A 14,605-nucleotide genomic window follows, 5' to 3' on the forward strand; every position below is an offset into this window, starting at 1 on the left:
AAAAAAGAACACTTGTGACTCATGGGAAGAGATCAAAATATCAACATTCACAGGAATTTGGAAGAAGGTGATTCCAACCCTCATGGAGGACTGTGAGGGGTTCAAGACTTCAGGGGAGGAAGTCACTACAGATGTGGTGGGAACAGCATGAGAATCAGAATCAGAAATGGGGTCTGAAGATGGGATCGAATTGCTGCCATCTCATGATAAAACTTGAATGGACAAGTTGCTTCCCAGGGATGAGCAAGGAAGTGGTTTCTCGAGAGGAGTCTATTCCTGGTGAGGATGCTGTGGAGATTGTTGAAGCAACAATAAAGGATTGAGAATATCACGTAAATTTGGTTGGTAATACAGCAGCAGGGTTTGAGAGGATGGACACCAGTTTTGAGAGAGGTTCTACTCTGGGTAAAATGCTATCAAACAGCATCATATGCTACAGAGAAATTGTTCATGAAAGAAGAGTCAATCGATGCAGCAAACTTCACTGTTGTCTTATTCTAAGAACTTGCCATGGCCGCCCCAACCTTCAGCAGTCAGCACCCTGGTTGGTCAGCACCCACCAATGTCGAGGCAAGACCCTCTACCAGCAAAAAGGTTACGACTCACTGAAAGCTCAGATGATGGTTAGCATTTTTTAGCAATAAGGTATTTTTAAATTCAGGTACTTTTTTTTAGACGTATGCTATTGCACACTTAATAGACTGCAGTATAGCAGAAATATAACATTTTATGCACTGGGAAACCAAAAAATTCATTTGACTCACTTTATTGTAATGTTTTATTTTGGTGGTCTAGAACTGAACCCACAATATCTCCCAGGTGTGCCTCTACTGGGGAAATCTCCATTTATAAGTGTCTCTTTCTCTGTACCAGGAAGAGAAGGATGATTAAATCTTTAGAATCTCTTACCAATGGAGGAGGCACCAGGTTCCAACCTAGCTCTGCTTAAAACCCATACAGCCTTGTTACTTGTTACTGTGCTTCTCCTGGTAACCTTCCATTAACAGGCTTATCTCCCCCCTCCCATGCCCCTCCACCTGCATATCTTTCTTTTGTCATTAGCTGAGGGTAATATTGAAGGGAGTGGTTTGGGCCATTCTCAGAAGTTACTAAGTGTTCCTGGGTATCTCCATGTATACAGAGGTATATATGTCATTATAATTCTGTTTGTTTTCCTCCTGTTAATCTATTATTACGGGGGGCGGGGGGGAGGGGTCACAGCCAAAAACCTAGAGGGATAAAGGGAAAACTATTTTTCCTCCCCTATGAGTATCATTAGAAAGGATGAAATGATAGTCATTGTAAATTATGAATGAAAAATGGCAAACCAAGATGAACGTCCAAGGCCAGGAGTGCCTCAGTCTGCTGCTTTGTGTTTCAATATGCTCTTATCTCATAGCCTGTCACGAATTTCTCAGCAAGTCACTACTTAGGTGTGGCAAAATAGTCTCTATATCTTTTCTTCTATCATCCCTAGTATTAGTGCATTGTTTCTATGGGCACATGTACTCATTCTGCTATTTTTATAGCACTGTATGTGTATATGAAAACACAGAATTTTTTAAAAGATGAAATTTGAGAATAAAGAAACATCTCTATTAAAATAAAAACTTACCAAAGGTTGCATTGATTCAGGTCCCTCAAGAAGCAGCTATGCAGAGACAGAATTTCTTCAAGCAAGAGTTTTGTTGGGGAGCAGTGCCTGTGAAGGACTGAAGAGGAGCGAGAGAGAAGTTAGGAGCAGCACCTATCCCACAGTGCAGATCTGAAAGCTCAGAAAGGAGAGAAGAATGAAAGAAGGGTTGAGCAGATAAAAGTCTGAGACCCTGGTGCAGTTCCAAGAGTGTCCCCCAAATTGGTGGGGGCAGGACCTGGGCTGGTGGGAAAGTGGGAATCCATGCCTGCAGAGCCCATCCATAGTTTCTATCTTTGCTGTCATGATCACTTCCTTCATGAGCCACCATGCCAGTTCTGGGGTAATATTGACAAAGGTGGCTAATGCATTCTTGGGAGTTCAGTGTTTCTTCCATTGCGGAAGTTTAATATATAACAGAAAAATCTTGACTCCTTACACCTATTTATATGTGTTCACAGACATGCTTCTGCCCCTGGCTTTGTCTCTGCTCTTTATTATATATGACTAACTGTTCAAGCCACAGGACACTTGCCAGGGCTGTGTGTGTGTGTGTGTGTGTGTGTGTGTGTGTGTGTCCAGGGCTGTGTGTGTGTGTGTGTGTGTGTGTGTCTGTGTGTGTGTGTTAGGAGAAATTAGCATCCTTTCCAATCCTTAGTCAACCAGAAAATCCCAATTTCCAGAATGAATTTTCTTGCATTTTGAAATGCAGAACAGGATTATTTTAGTTTTGTGAGGTGTCAGTTTTCTCCTAAAGTTGATAACAGAAACAGAAAAGTAATAGAAAAGAGAAATTGTTTATTTACATATTACCATTTTCTTGAAGGGACATATTTATTGAAGATTTATGTAGGTTTTTTTTTCATTTTACCTCAAGATAAAGAGATTTTAAATGATAAATTTTAATATTAAAGTTTTATTACCAAATGGGATTGTTAAACTTTATTTATCAGTTTCTATACTTAGACTTTCCAGTTGATTTTACACATCTATGTATTTTATTATGATGTCTAAATTGCCTCTTCTCAGATAGGCAATGTTTGTTCTTGACAGAACATGGATAAATGTTGCTTGGTTCATTCATCTTTGTGCTGTTTTATACTTGGACAAAGGGAAAAGGTAAAGGGATATTTTCTGTTTCAGTTTTTGTTACAAAATCCTATGTGCCAACATTCTTGTTTCCGCTACTGCAACAGAAATGGAGTACTTGACAGGCAGGTGTTATTGGCTCACTTTATTTCTTAGTGGATGCCACAAGAAGGCTGTCCCTATGAATATTCTATCTTTGCAACGCATTCATTGTGATCTTAGAAATAAACCAACATGAAAGAAATATGTAAGTCACAAGTTGTACCCTATCCAGGGGAGGGGCTCTCTGGAACTGATCCCTGGAGGCTCCCTGACAGGTGTGCCCCCCAGGTATTCACAAGCTTTTCCTAGAAGAGGAAGCTGGGCAGTATATCTCCTTGTCTACCACCGACAGTTTCATAAGGAGGATTTGCTAGCTAAAAGCATAGCAGAGACTGCTAGCTGGCTCTCCAGGAGTCATAAGATTAATTCAACCTTTCTTTTTTAAAACTATATTTTCCAGCCTCTCATTTACAACCCTGCAGTGAAGTTCCAGCCAGTATGTACAGATACAGATGGAGATTGTAGTGTGTGACTTCAAGTAAAGCAAAAGCAGGGCTAGAGGTCGGTCAGTATCTGCCAGGAATGGTTGAGCCAGAAAACAGAAGGGAAGCGAGGTCCCTGGTGACATCATGGTTTACATGTATCAGCACTGACTGCCTCTAGACTTCTTCCCAGAGAAAACTAAATTCTTCATTTGCTTAAGCACTGTTGGGAGAACTTTGAAGTTAAATTCCATTACCAATGGATGCAAAGGATTGTACATTTCACATTTTAATGATTATTACTAAAATTTTCTCAAAAAGGGACATGTCAGTGTGCAGCCCACCACTGGTGCTAAAAGGTATTTTTACCTCTTACTTTCGCTAATACTTAATATCGTCAATACTTTAATTTAATCTGACAGTAGGATGGGGAAAAGAGTTTTATTTTCTTTTCCCAGTGTTGTTTGGAATTGTCTTTCTGATCAGCAGTGAAGCTAGAGATTTTTATTTTATTAGTCACATTTACTTCTCTTTTATGAATTGCCTGCTGTAATAATTTTTCTTGCATGATTTGTCTTTTTCATTCTATTTTTAAGAAGTTCTGAAATGCTTTGTTATGATTTTGAGCAAATTCATTACACAACTAGACAGATTGTGTTCCTAGGCTTACTTTGAGACTCTTAAGATGTTGTTATTCAAATTTCTGATTAGTCAAATTACAAGAATGTGTTACTAACACCTTCAGTTATCTCAGAATAAGAGTGAAAGTTAGGAATATCACGATTTAACACTACATGTATTTCCTCCAGTAAATAGAGGGGAAAAGTGTGTGATATGCTCTGCAAAATCTTTCCTCCAACCGTTAAAGGTATTTTGGACAACAAGTTTAGTTCATACCTCCTGGAATAATAAGAGATTGTAGAAAAACAATAACCAGAGGGACAGGTTTTCTTAGAAGAAGATTTTTTTCATTTGGGTTTACATTGTTCTGTCTTGTTCACCCCCTTGGGGAACTTACAGATGTTTTATTTGTCTCCAAAAATACTTAATAGAATCTTACAACCCTCTTTTTTCCAGTGATAAAATAGAAATAAAATAAAAATAAAACCAGCTAAACAAAAAGAAATATTTATTTCAAAGGAGCAGAAATAAGAACAGTAACTTGGACCTTTTACTCAAGAATAGAAAAAGTTGAAACACTTCACTTTTTGGATCCAGCATGACCTAGAAATCAAAGCCTAACCAGGATATTAAAAAAAAAAAATTACAGATGAAATTCTTACGTACATAAATGCAAAAATCCTAAAAACATGTTGGCAAACTGGAGCTGGTGGTTTTAAAATAGAAATAAAACATCGTAATTGAGATTTAGTTTCTGAAATGAAAGATTGGTTCAACATGGGAAAATGTATCAATATTTTTACCACATAATCAGATAAAAAGACGGATAAAAGGGATGCTCATAATAAGAGATGCAGAAAACATGAATATGAGCTCATGCTTAGTTTAATGTAGATGTAGCTTGTTGCATACATAGTATTAGAGATTTACCTATATGGGCTAGCTGATAGATACAGACAGCTGCAGATATCTATCTTAGCTTACAGAACGAGGCTATATACATATATATATGTAACTATCATCACATCTATCATGTATGTATCACCCAGACCTTGTTTTCAAAATGCAACTATCCAATTAAAAGGAACAGGAACTAGGACTCCTTGGAGAAAGGGGTAATTCTAAGACTAGGTCAGAAGACACATACAAGATAAGCCTGAAGCATCTTATGGAGTTAAAAAGTCAGAATAGGTATAAAAAACACACAGGATATGCCAAAGAGACACAAACAAAAGAGCTCCCAATGACCAAAGCTGGGACAATTTGAGAAACGAAATAAAGTGTGTAATATTAGAATAACCCAAAATATAAAACAAATATCCAGGATTCTACAGTAATATAAATAAATGATTGAATCAATGAATGAATGGGAGAGAATAGCCAGCTTTCCCACGTAGAAGAATCCGAAGTAATTTGTGTAGATACTGCCCCTTACGTCGGTGAAGTATAACTCTCCACTCTAAGTGTGGGCTGAATATAGTGACTTTCTTCCAAGAGTACAAAATGGAAATGGGGAACAACAAGAAAAAAGCTTTACAGTTGAAAAGCCTGATGAGCACTACCTTAGTCAGATGGTCAAAGTGAACATCAACAGTGATTAAGTCCTGTTGCTAGTAGTTACCTTTGATATGATGTGATGAAAATGGTACTTTACCTCTGTGGTCTTCCTCCCCAAACCCAGAGCCCCAGTTTAATGATGAAATCATCTGACTAATCCCAACCAAGGTACATCCTATAAAAAATACATGATCAATATTCCTCAAAACTCTCAAGGTAATCCAAAACAAGGGAAGTTTGATAAACTATCACAGGCAAGAGCCAAAGGGGACATGATGACTAAATGTGATGCATTATCTTAGACAGAATCCTAGGACAGAAAAGAGGCATTAGGTAAAAAACTAAGGATGTGTAAGAAAACTGTGGGCATTAGTTCTTTATTGAAGTTGTTTCATATAAAGTGTACCTACAAAAATCAATTCTATTACTTCATTGAACAGAAAATTTTATTTAAAATTGGTACTATTATACAGTATCATAGAATACCTAAGAATAGGGGCGCCTGGGTGACTCAGTTTGGTGGCCGACTCTTGATTTTGGCTTAGGTCATGATCCCAGGGTTGTGGGACTGAAGCCCGAGTTGGGCTCTGCGCTCAGTGTAGAGTCTGCTTGTCCCCCTCTCTCTGCTTCTCCCCCAACTTGTGCTCTCTTTCTCTCACACTCTCAAATAAGTAAATAAATAAAATCTAAAACAAAAAACCCCTAGGAATAAATATAATAAAAAATGTGCAAGACCAGTACAATATAACATGGTTAAAAAATATATGCTTGAGAAATACCGTAATTATAGATTAGAAGACTCAGTATTTAGAGAATGTCGGTTCTCCCCAGATTAAACCATAGATTTAAGACAATCTTAACATAAATTTGGCAAATTTAAATACAATAAAAACATCCATTCATCAAAACCAAAATAAAACAAATTACTACTAAGGAATCAGAGACACCATACACAAAAGTAGGAGGAAATAGAGACAAAACCCTTATCCAACAAATGAATTAATTTAAAAAGTAAAGATAACTAAAAGTATCAGGAAGTCAGGCTCAGCCTGCCTGAGTTATCTACAAAGCTTCCTTCATGGTATCAGCACATCTCAAAGCCAGACTATGGAAAGATTTGCTTCCACGATCACATGGTTTGGGCAGAGTTTGGTTATTTTAGTGGTATTAGACTGAGGGCAATGTTCCTAGCTGGTTATTGCTAGAGATGCCCTCAGGTCCTTTGGCTTCCCCAACATTTTGTTCTTCGAAGACCACAAGGGAGAAATTCTGCTAGCAAGATGAAAATAACAGGGTTACATATCCCAAGAGAGAACTGACATTCCATCACCTTTGCTATATTCCATACTTTCGAGAGAAGTCACAGTCAATGGGAGGGGATTACACCAGGAGATGGGACACACTGGAGGCCATATTAGAGACTGTCTATCACAGAACAAACAGAATCAATAAGAATGGAAGGCATCCTTATGAAAAAAAATACATTTGGGTGAAAGTGAGCTAAGGCATAAAATATTGCTGCTAATTCCCATATGCAAAGCCAAATTTCTCTGGCAGACCTTATCTACCACTGTGAAGACATGACCTAAATATATTTGCATCTAACAAGGTATCTCTCTATTTAGGCCCTGAGCATTCAGATTAGTTACCTTTGTGGCACCAAGTTACCAGATCTTCCTTTACCTTATGTTATATCCAGAGCCAGGGGTGAATGCAAGAGCAGTTCAGTCTAAAGAGTTGTGAGAACAGCTAAGCTGCAGTCCAGTTGTGAGACAGCCGAGCTATCTGTATAAGTAGATATGTATATTGACAACACTACCGTTCATATATTTTGAGCTGATCACTCAGTTATCAAGTGTCAATGTCAAAATACATCAGCAAATAGTAACCTCTTTGTTCTACATCCTCTAGTTCCATAAGGATGAATCACTCAAGGCAGAAATGTACACTTCAGCACCAAATATCAAGGACTAATTGTTAACTTGAGGTCAGAAATATGTTAAAATAAAAGGAAAACAACATTTTTGCTATCAATAATTTTACCTACTTCATTACTTGAGATATTTGGAACAGTCTCTCTCAATCTTGATTTGTAGACATGTTGTTAGGTGTTTTAAAAAAGTACTGAACTATCCTGTCACTAGACTGAATGCTTCTTGGGGATTGTTTTCCTTCCCCAGGAATGTCTTCCTTCCTGCATTATAACAGTGAATTGAGCTTGAATACTCTATGTTCCAAATCTGTCATAATTTCATATTGGTATGCAAATAAAAAAGAACAATAAATACTCGATGCATAACTTATTACCCTTTGTTTGAATAGTTTAATTCTTGATCGAGGTCATCTTTATAGAACAGTTAAAACATGTGGATGGATATTAGGCTTTTGTTTAAGTATCACTGTCCCCTATTCAAACTTTCTCTTTTTAATGTCTTTTTAAGGCACTTCTTCTGCCAAATCCCTTTGTTTTCATAAGAAAATGTCAAATCCACCTCCAGGTTAGGAAACTGTTGAAAGACATGGTTCTACTCTAAATTGGAAAACTGAAATAGATAATAATCCCAGCTATTTGATACAGACTCTGACTTCAAACTCTGCACTGCTTAAGGAGTTTAGGTCAGGAAACACATTATACTGAAAGGATTATCTGATATGGGAGCTCTCCCTATTTCTCTATAGATAGTTTTAAATCTACCCTTGCCTCATGCCACGCCAAAACTGTGTGCTCAGAAAATATTTAGCCAATGTGTTGGTTCGGCTTTAAGGAACCATCTTTGTGCTATTAATGAGGGCACGTATGGAAGGGTGTTACGGCAAAGAACCTTCAACTCTGACTTCCATATTTGTGGCATGCATTACAGTCCAATCCATAGTGTCCTATAGGACATACATTACAAAGTATCCTAGAGAACATGAGAGAGCATTCTTTTAGACAGTAGTGAGAAAAATAGTTTTGCTTCTCCTGAGCAATAACCTTTACTTTATGGACACCATGGATCCCATAATTAACCATGTTTTCCTATTCACTTGCTGGGAAATATGGAATGCAAAAGTAATTCACATTAATAAGTGATATGATTTCCTGAAGTGGGCCCTGTATGTTAGATTTAATTCTGGTTTCATGTGATTTTTCTCGTTCAACCACTGGCTGCATCTGATTTTCCTACTCTTTGTCCCCCTTTCCTTACTTCCTTTTTAAAATGAAGACAGGAAGTGAATATTGTAATTGCATATACACTATATGAAGTCAATATATTTCTAATGAATATGCATGCATAATGAATATATAATTATAGATATAAATTTACATTGCAATTATAAATATATATCAAGTCTTCTCATATTCTCGTTCTGAAGTTTGGTTAACAATGTATTTGCTTGTTGACACTTGAATTAGATGAATATAGAAGGTGAGGAGCAATGATAATTAAAATGATTTAGCCTTACTATTGCCTTCACTAAAACACATTTAAAGTTTTCTACATTACCTGAGGATGTTCTGGCCTCTGTGTGAGTGTGAACAGACACAGAGGGTAAGGCAGTCAGCATCAAGTAAGAGACTCAGCAGCAGAGACCACACGGTTTAGCTACCGTTTAATTACTTGTGCAATATCGTTTCACCTCTTCCTAACACACACTTTCCTCTGTCTACAAACCTTTAACCTTCTTTTCTGTCTGAAAATTTATTTTCTTTCTGTCAAGATCCCCTGCAGTAATATCCCCAAGGGATCCTTCCCTGTAAGGTGTGCTCCTTTGCTGACATCTAATATATTACATGACGATAAGTTGTTTATATTATATAGTCTGTTGCCTTGCTCATCCACTTTTGAGATCAGAAAACATATCATTACCATATTTTTAATGAAGTTTCTAATATGATGCTTGTTCTAGTAAAATTAAGGAATATATGAATGAAGTATCACTCATATTTCATAAACCTGGTGGAATCAATAGCAGTTAATTTTTCTAATGGGTAAGTTGCAATGCATTACAAAAACTAATTCCATGTGCTATTGCTGTTCATGTAACGTCCCTTGCACAAACAAAAATAAACAGAATATTTATAAAAATGAAAATATAAACTGGTTAATATACTAAAAATGTCCAGAAATAGCAGGTACAGCATAAAATTATTAAATAAATCTGATTGAAACTAAACTGAAGTGAAGAGTATTTGATTTTTGGTAAATGTTTACTAATTTAATATCAAGACTATGCTGCAAATATACTTAAATGTTGACACATTTGGGGGCATCTGCGTGGCTCAGCCGGTTAAGCCTCTGCCTTCTGCTCAGGTCATGATCTTGGGGTCCTGGGCTCAGCAGGGAGTCTCTCCCTCTTCCCCTGCTCCCACGTGCTCTCTCTCTCTCTCTCTCTCATAATAAATAAATAAAATATTTAAAAAAATAAAAGTTAACACATTTTATTTTAATATGGCTAATATCTGTGTATGCTGTTTATGTGAGAATAGCAGCAACCTGTATTATATATTGGGTCTTTTTTTTAACAATAGTAAGCTTTTTTTGCTGCTGTTTGTCATCAGAGAAGTTAGGTTCATTTCACATTTTACATAGAATATAGCATTACTGAGAAATAGGCTAGAGTCCCAATAGTATATATTAGTAAAAAGTGTTAAATTAGTAAGAAGAGCAAGGTCAGAGTATAGGCTGATCCATGAAAACAGCTGGATTTTCTTTTCTCGTGTAAAGACTGAAATCCTATTGAAGATAAAAATTATTTGCTGGTGACCTAGGACGTCTCAAAGAGAGAATGCTGTAGCTAGCTGACTCATGATTAAATTATCCTGGATATGTGCCATACAAACTTCACAAATTCCAGATGATTTTCTTCGTTTCAAACGAAAATCTTTCTCTCTAAATAAAGGAGATTTCCATGGCAGAGTACTGGGATTAAAATTAAAAAGAGAAAATCAGTTTGTTATGTTGTTGGAGCAGAGAAAAGTATTATTTGATATATCTACATAGAAACCCTGCTACCTAAAGTCATTAAACTTCCTTAGTTTTAGAGGCATCAAGTTGTACACTAAAGACAAATGAAAAATTCTAGAATTCTGGTTGTATTTCTGTGAGAAAAATTCTAAAATGTAAGTGCTAAGTTGACTTATTTTATTGTATTTACCTTATTACATAGAAAATATTACATTGCACAAATATACTCTTATGGTATAAAAACCCTTTTTATATTAAGTATTATAATGTATTAACATTTTAAAAGGGCCAAGAGAGAATGACACAGTTACCACAGACAACCAGATGATTCTGCATTTCCATATTCATGGTCAGAAAGGAAAGTTTATTAGAAACTGTTACCCTATACCCAGGGTTTTAAATGTTGTTATCAGAAGGTATGTGGAATTTAAGAAACAAAGCAAATGAGCAAAAGGGGAAAAAAAGAGAGAGAGAGAGAGGCAAACCGAGAAACAGACTTTTAACTCTGGAGAACACACTGATGGTCACCAGAGGGGAGGAGGGAGGGGGGATGGGGTAAACTGGTGATGGCGATGAAGGAGGGCACTGGTGATGAGCACGGGGTGATGTATGGAAGTTTTGGATCACTATACTGTACACCTGAAACTAGCATTACACTGCATGTTAACTAACTGGAATTTAAATAAAAACTTTTAGAAAAGAAGGTATCTAAACATCCCCACGGATGTTTTAATATGACTGCAAAAATGGCTTCTCTGTTTTTCTGGATGATTGGATTCATTATTAGACGTTCTATCCCATATCTCCTATTCTAAACCCAGTTTTAATGGACCTGTATTCAGAAATGTTTGCAGGTTTTATACCAGCTTTGAGCTGGAACATTAAAATATCAGTAATGAAACCAGAGCACATTTTCTTTTTTAATATAATAAAACCACCTGTTATCCCAAAATTAACCAAAATCTTAACTTTTCAGGATTTTCCGTTGCATTCTGCACTACTAAGAATGAGGCATACAACAAGAAAAATAATTTCACGTCAAGGATTTACCTTAAAACTAGATGATTTTTCATTTCTAAAAATACTGAAAACACACAGATCACAAGTGAGCCCTGTAGAGATGTCTACCTTTTGTTCCTTCACCTTCCAATCTTGCTAGGGAAGTTCCACAAGAGAGAAGAGGAAAAATAACTGGCTGGAGATATGCAAACAAGGAATTCATAGAGCTGCTTTGCTATCTGACATTACTATATACAACTGCATTCCTTAAACAAAAAGAAACAAACTTTAGGATAAAGAGCCTCATCATAGTCTTATTTAGGTTTTGTCATTAAAAAATGTATAGAGACAGGGGTGCCGGGGTGGAACAGTTGGTTAAGCAGCTGACTCGGCTTCGACTCAGGTCAAGATCTCAGGGTCGTGAGATTGAGCCCCACATTAGGCTCCATGCTCAGTGGGGAACCTGCTGGAGAGTCTCTCTCCCTCTCACTCTGCCCCTCCCACTCACACTCTCTCTCTCAAATAAATAAATAAATCTTTAAAAAATGTACAGAGATCATGATTTAGATAAAGCAAAAATCAGGAATTCTAAGAGAGAAGCTTAGTATCATCTTGTTCATTCCACTGAATAGTACAGATATTTTTTTCAACCACAAACATTCATGATCATCACTTTATCTACTTGCAGACCGTAGTTATATAGGCTGAGAAATGATTAATAAGCCTTTTCTCAGCAATTCATATCCAAATAATAGTTTCTGGCTTATACTATCCAAAGTTTGGAATTATTTTGTCTTTGACACACGTGTTAACGAAGTATGATAAATTAGGCCAGTTCAACATCTGATCTCCATTCTGACACTTGGTCACTTAGGATAAGCACCTGTAGTCTTGACCATGCTCAGTCCGGTTGAGTAGTATATTACAACCAGATGCGACTGGGACAGATAAGCAGGTAAACTTTGGAGAAACTGGTCTGGATTAGTCAGAGAACATCCTATTCAGGATCTTAATTAGAACTAAAAGACAACTTGGTCCTGGGGGGCAAGTCGCAGTGTTTCTCAGGGAGTAATATATTTGACACGGACAACAGTAATTGCAGTCTGTTTGTGACAGCAAAGAAAAAACCCTGCGTAACTAAAAGTGGTAAGTGCAGCCATGGTAATTACGGGTACTATACATTTGACCTATGTCTTTAATATTCTTGACAAGTTTAAGGAGAAATTTAATTAGTAAAACTTCCAAAGTTATTTTCTAGTAAAAAAAAAATAAGAAAGAAAGAACACTCTAACTTAATTACTTATTGTCAGAAAAATAAAGTGAGTTGGCAGTTAATTTTGTCAACAATGAATTTGTTCACAACAATTTTTAAAGCACCTTCCAGGTATATGTTTTTGCAAAGATTACCGATACACATGGGTTATAATTAGGATCTCACAACTTCTTCCTGGTTATTATATTTAATTTGTTGAAATAATTCTAAGAGAGGACATTGACAAATCTAAGCAACAGAGGTGAAATGAGTTGGACTTGGATTCATTTCAAATGCCTGGGGCCTTCCTTTTGGAACACATTTTAGAACGGGACAGAGGAGTAATAATGACTGAGTATCCACGATGATATAAGATGAATTATGTTCATGACATAGTGTGAAATAGTAAATACATTTTCTCCTTTCCTTTCATGTTCTATAAGCTTCTTAAACTTTATGTGTATTGAGGTTACCTGCAGTATTACTTAAAATGCAGATTCCCATATTCTAAACACTAGAAGCTTATTTAGTGGGTCTGGAAACCCTCCTTTTTTTTAGAAACCCTCCTTTTTTAATAAGCACCCCAGATATTTCTTCCATAGAAGTTAAAATATAAACCAATTAGCAAAACACTGATCTAGAAAGTGTGAATGAACTACAATTGCTGGTTTTGTTTACAATGGTGTCCGCTGTACAATGCTGAGTGGTCTGAGAAGGTGTGAAAGAGTTGCCTTATAAAGAACACAAGAGCAGTAGAGGAGGAAGTGGATAATTTCTCCAATGAGGACAATAAAGGTAAATGCACTACAGCTGTCACAGGAAGGGCGATTTTAGGATTGGATCTATACGCTTAGAAATACATTCTGGTTTAAGCTTCTAGCTTTAGGAAGAAAAAGAATTACCTTTATGTTTCTCTCTAAGCTGTCTGGTCCCACTTCAACAGGGGCAGAATTGAGAGAGAATCGGGGATGACTCCCTCTCCAGTGATAAAGACTGTGTTGTCCATCCTCCGGAAAGGATTTATTTATCATGACAGATTCTGGATGGGGACTATGGATGAAGCATATCAACTATAAAAATGCAGTAAGAAGTAACTGAAAATGATGTTTCTTATTCCTTTTTTGACTTGACATAAATTGTATATAAATATACAATTTTTCTGTATCTTACAATGAATTTATATGCTTGGAATAGCTTATAGAATCAAAAGCAAAAAAATTCTCTAAATGTCCCATTTACCTATGATGAGTATTATTTACAGTGGGTGGCAGCATATGGTACTAAAATGTTCTTAAAGTGAGAAATCTGTGATTCTTTAATAAATCCCTTCCCAGTGAAGTTCCAAAATCTCTACAATTCAGGTCTTTAGAAGAAAAATTACCCTAGCTATCTTACATAAAAATTGTAATAGAAAGAAAAAGAACAAAGCTAGGAAGGGTGAATTCTGCCAATAACAATGATCTCAGGAGAAAGAAAAAACATGAGTAAGAGACAAAAGCAAGTATTTTAGAATAACTATAAATCTGTTTCATGGAGATCTTCCAAGTGGAATTCTGTGTGTGATGTGTTTAGTTCCCTCCTGATGATATCATAAATCTTCAACAATATTACAAGTGACAATATGTTTTGTGTAATAAATAGCATAAAGGTGTCACAAAAATCAACCCAAGCACTTATTTCCAGCCTTAGAAAGCATAGATTCAACCCCTAAACCTTAGCTTTCTAAAGGCACCCTGACCATTCATCTTAAATCGAAACTCTAGGGAAACATCATTCACATCTATCTTAAAGTGTATGGTGCTCCTTTAGAACAGGCTGCTGGCCAATACAGGCAGGTTCTGTGTCCAGACCTCAAGCAGACAGAGAGGACTATCCTGTCTACAATCTTGAGCAGCACTGTGAGAGTCTGATCCAAAGTTTTCATCTTTTATCTTCCCAGACAGCAGGAAGAACACAAGTAGAGAGGAGCTGTATGGGGACG

At 36.6% G+C, this 14,605-nt stretch overlaps 1 pseudogene; it reads left to right on the top strand.

Moving 5' to 3' along the window:
• The first annotated feature begins 510 nt into the window (after positions 1–510).
• LOC148162235 (TM2 domain-containing protein 1 pseudogene) overlaps positions 511–14,605 on the top strand; it is a 174,863-nt pseudogene continuing 160,768 nt past the window's right edge.

Source organism: Eumetopias jubatus, unplaced genomic scaffold (assembly GCF_037043125.1).
Source record: "Eumetopias jubatus isolate StellerSeaLion01/CBP00866 unplaced genomic scaffold, mEumJub1_p1.0 scaffold_17, whole genome shotgun sequence".
In the NCBI taxonomy this organism is placed as follows: Eukaryota; Metazoa; Chordata; class Mammalia; order Carnivora; family Otariidae; genus Eumetopias; species Eumetopias jubatus.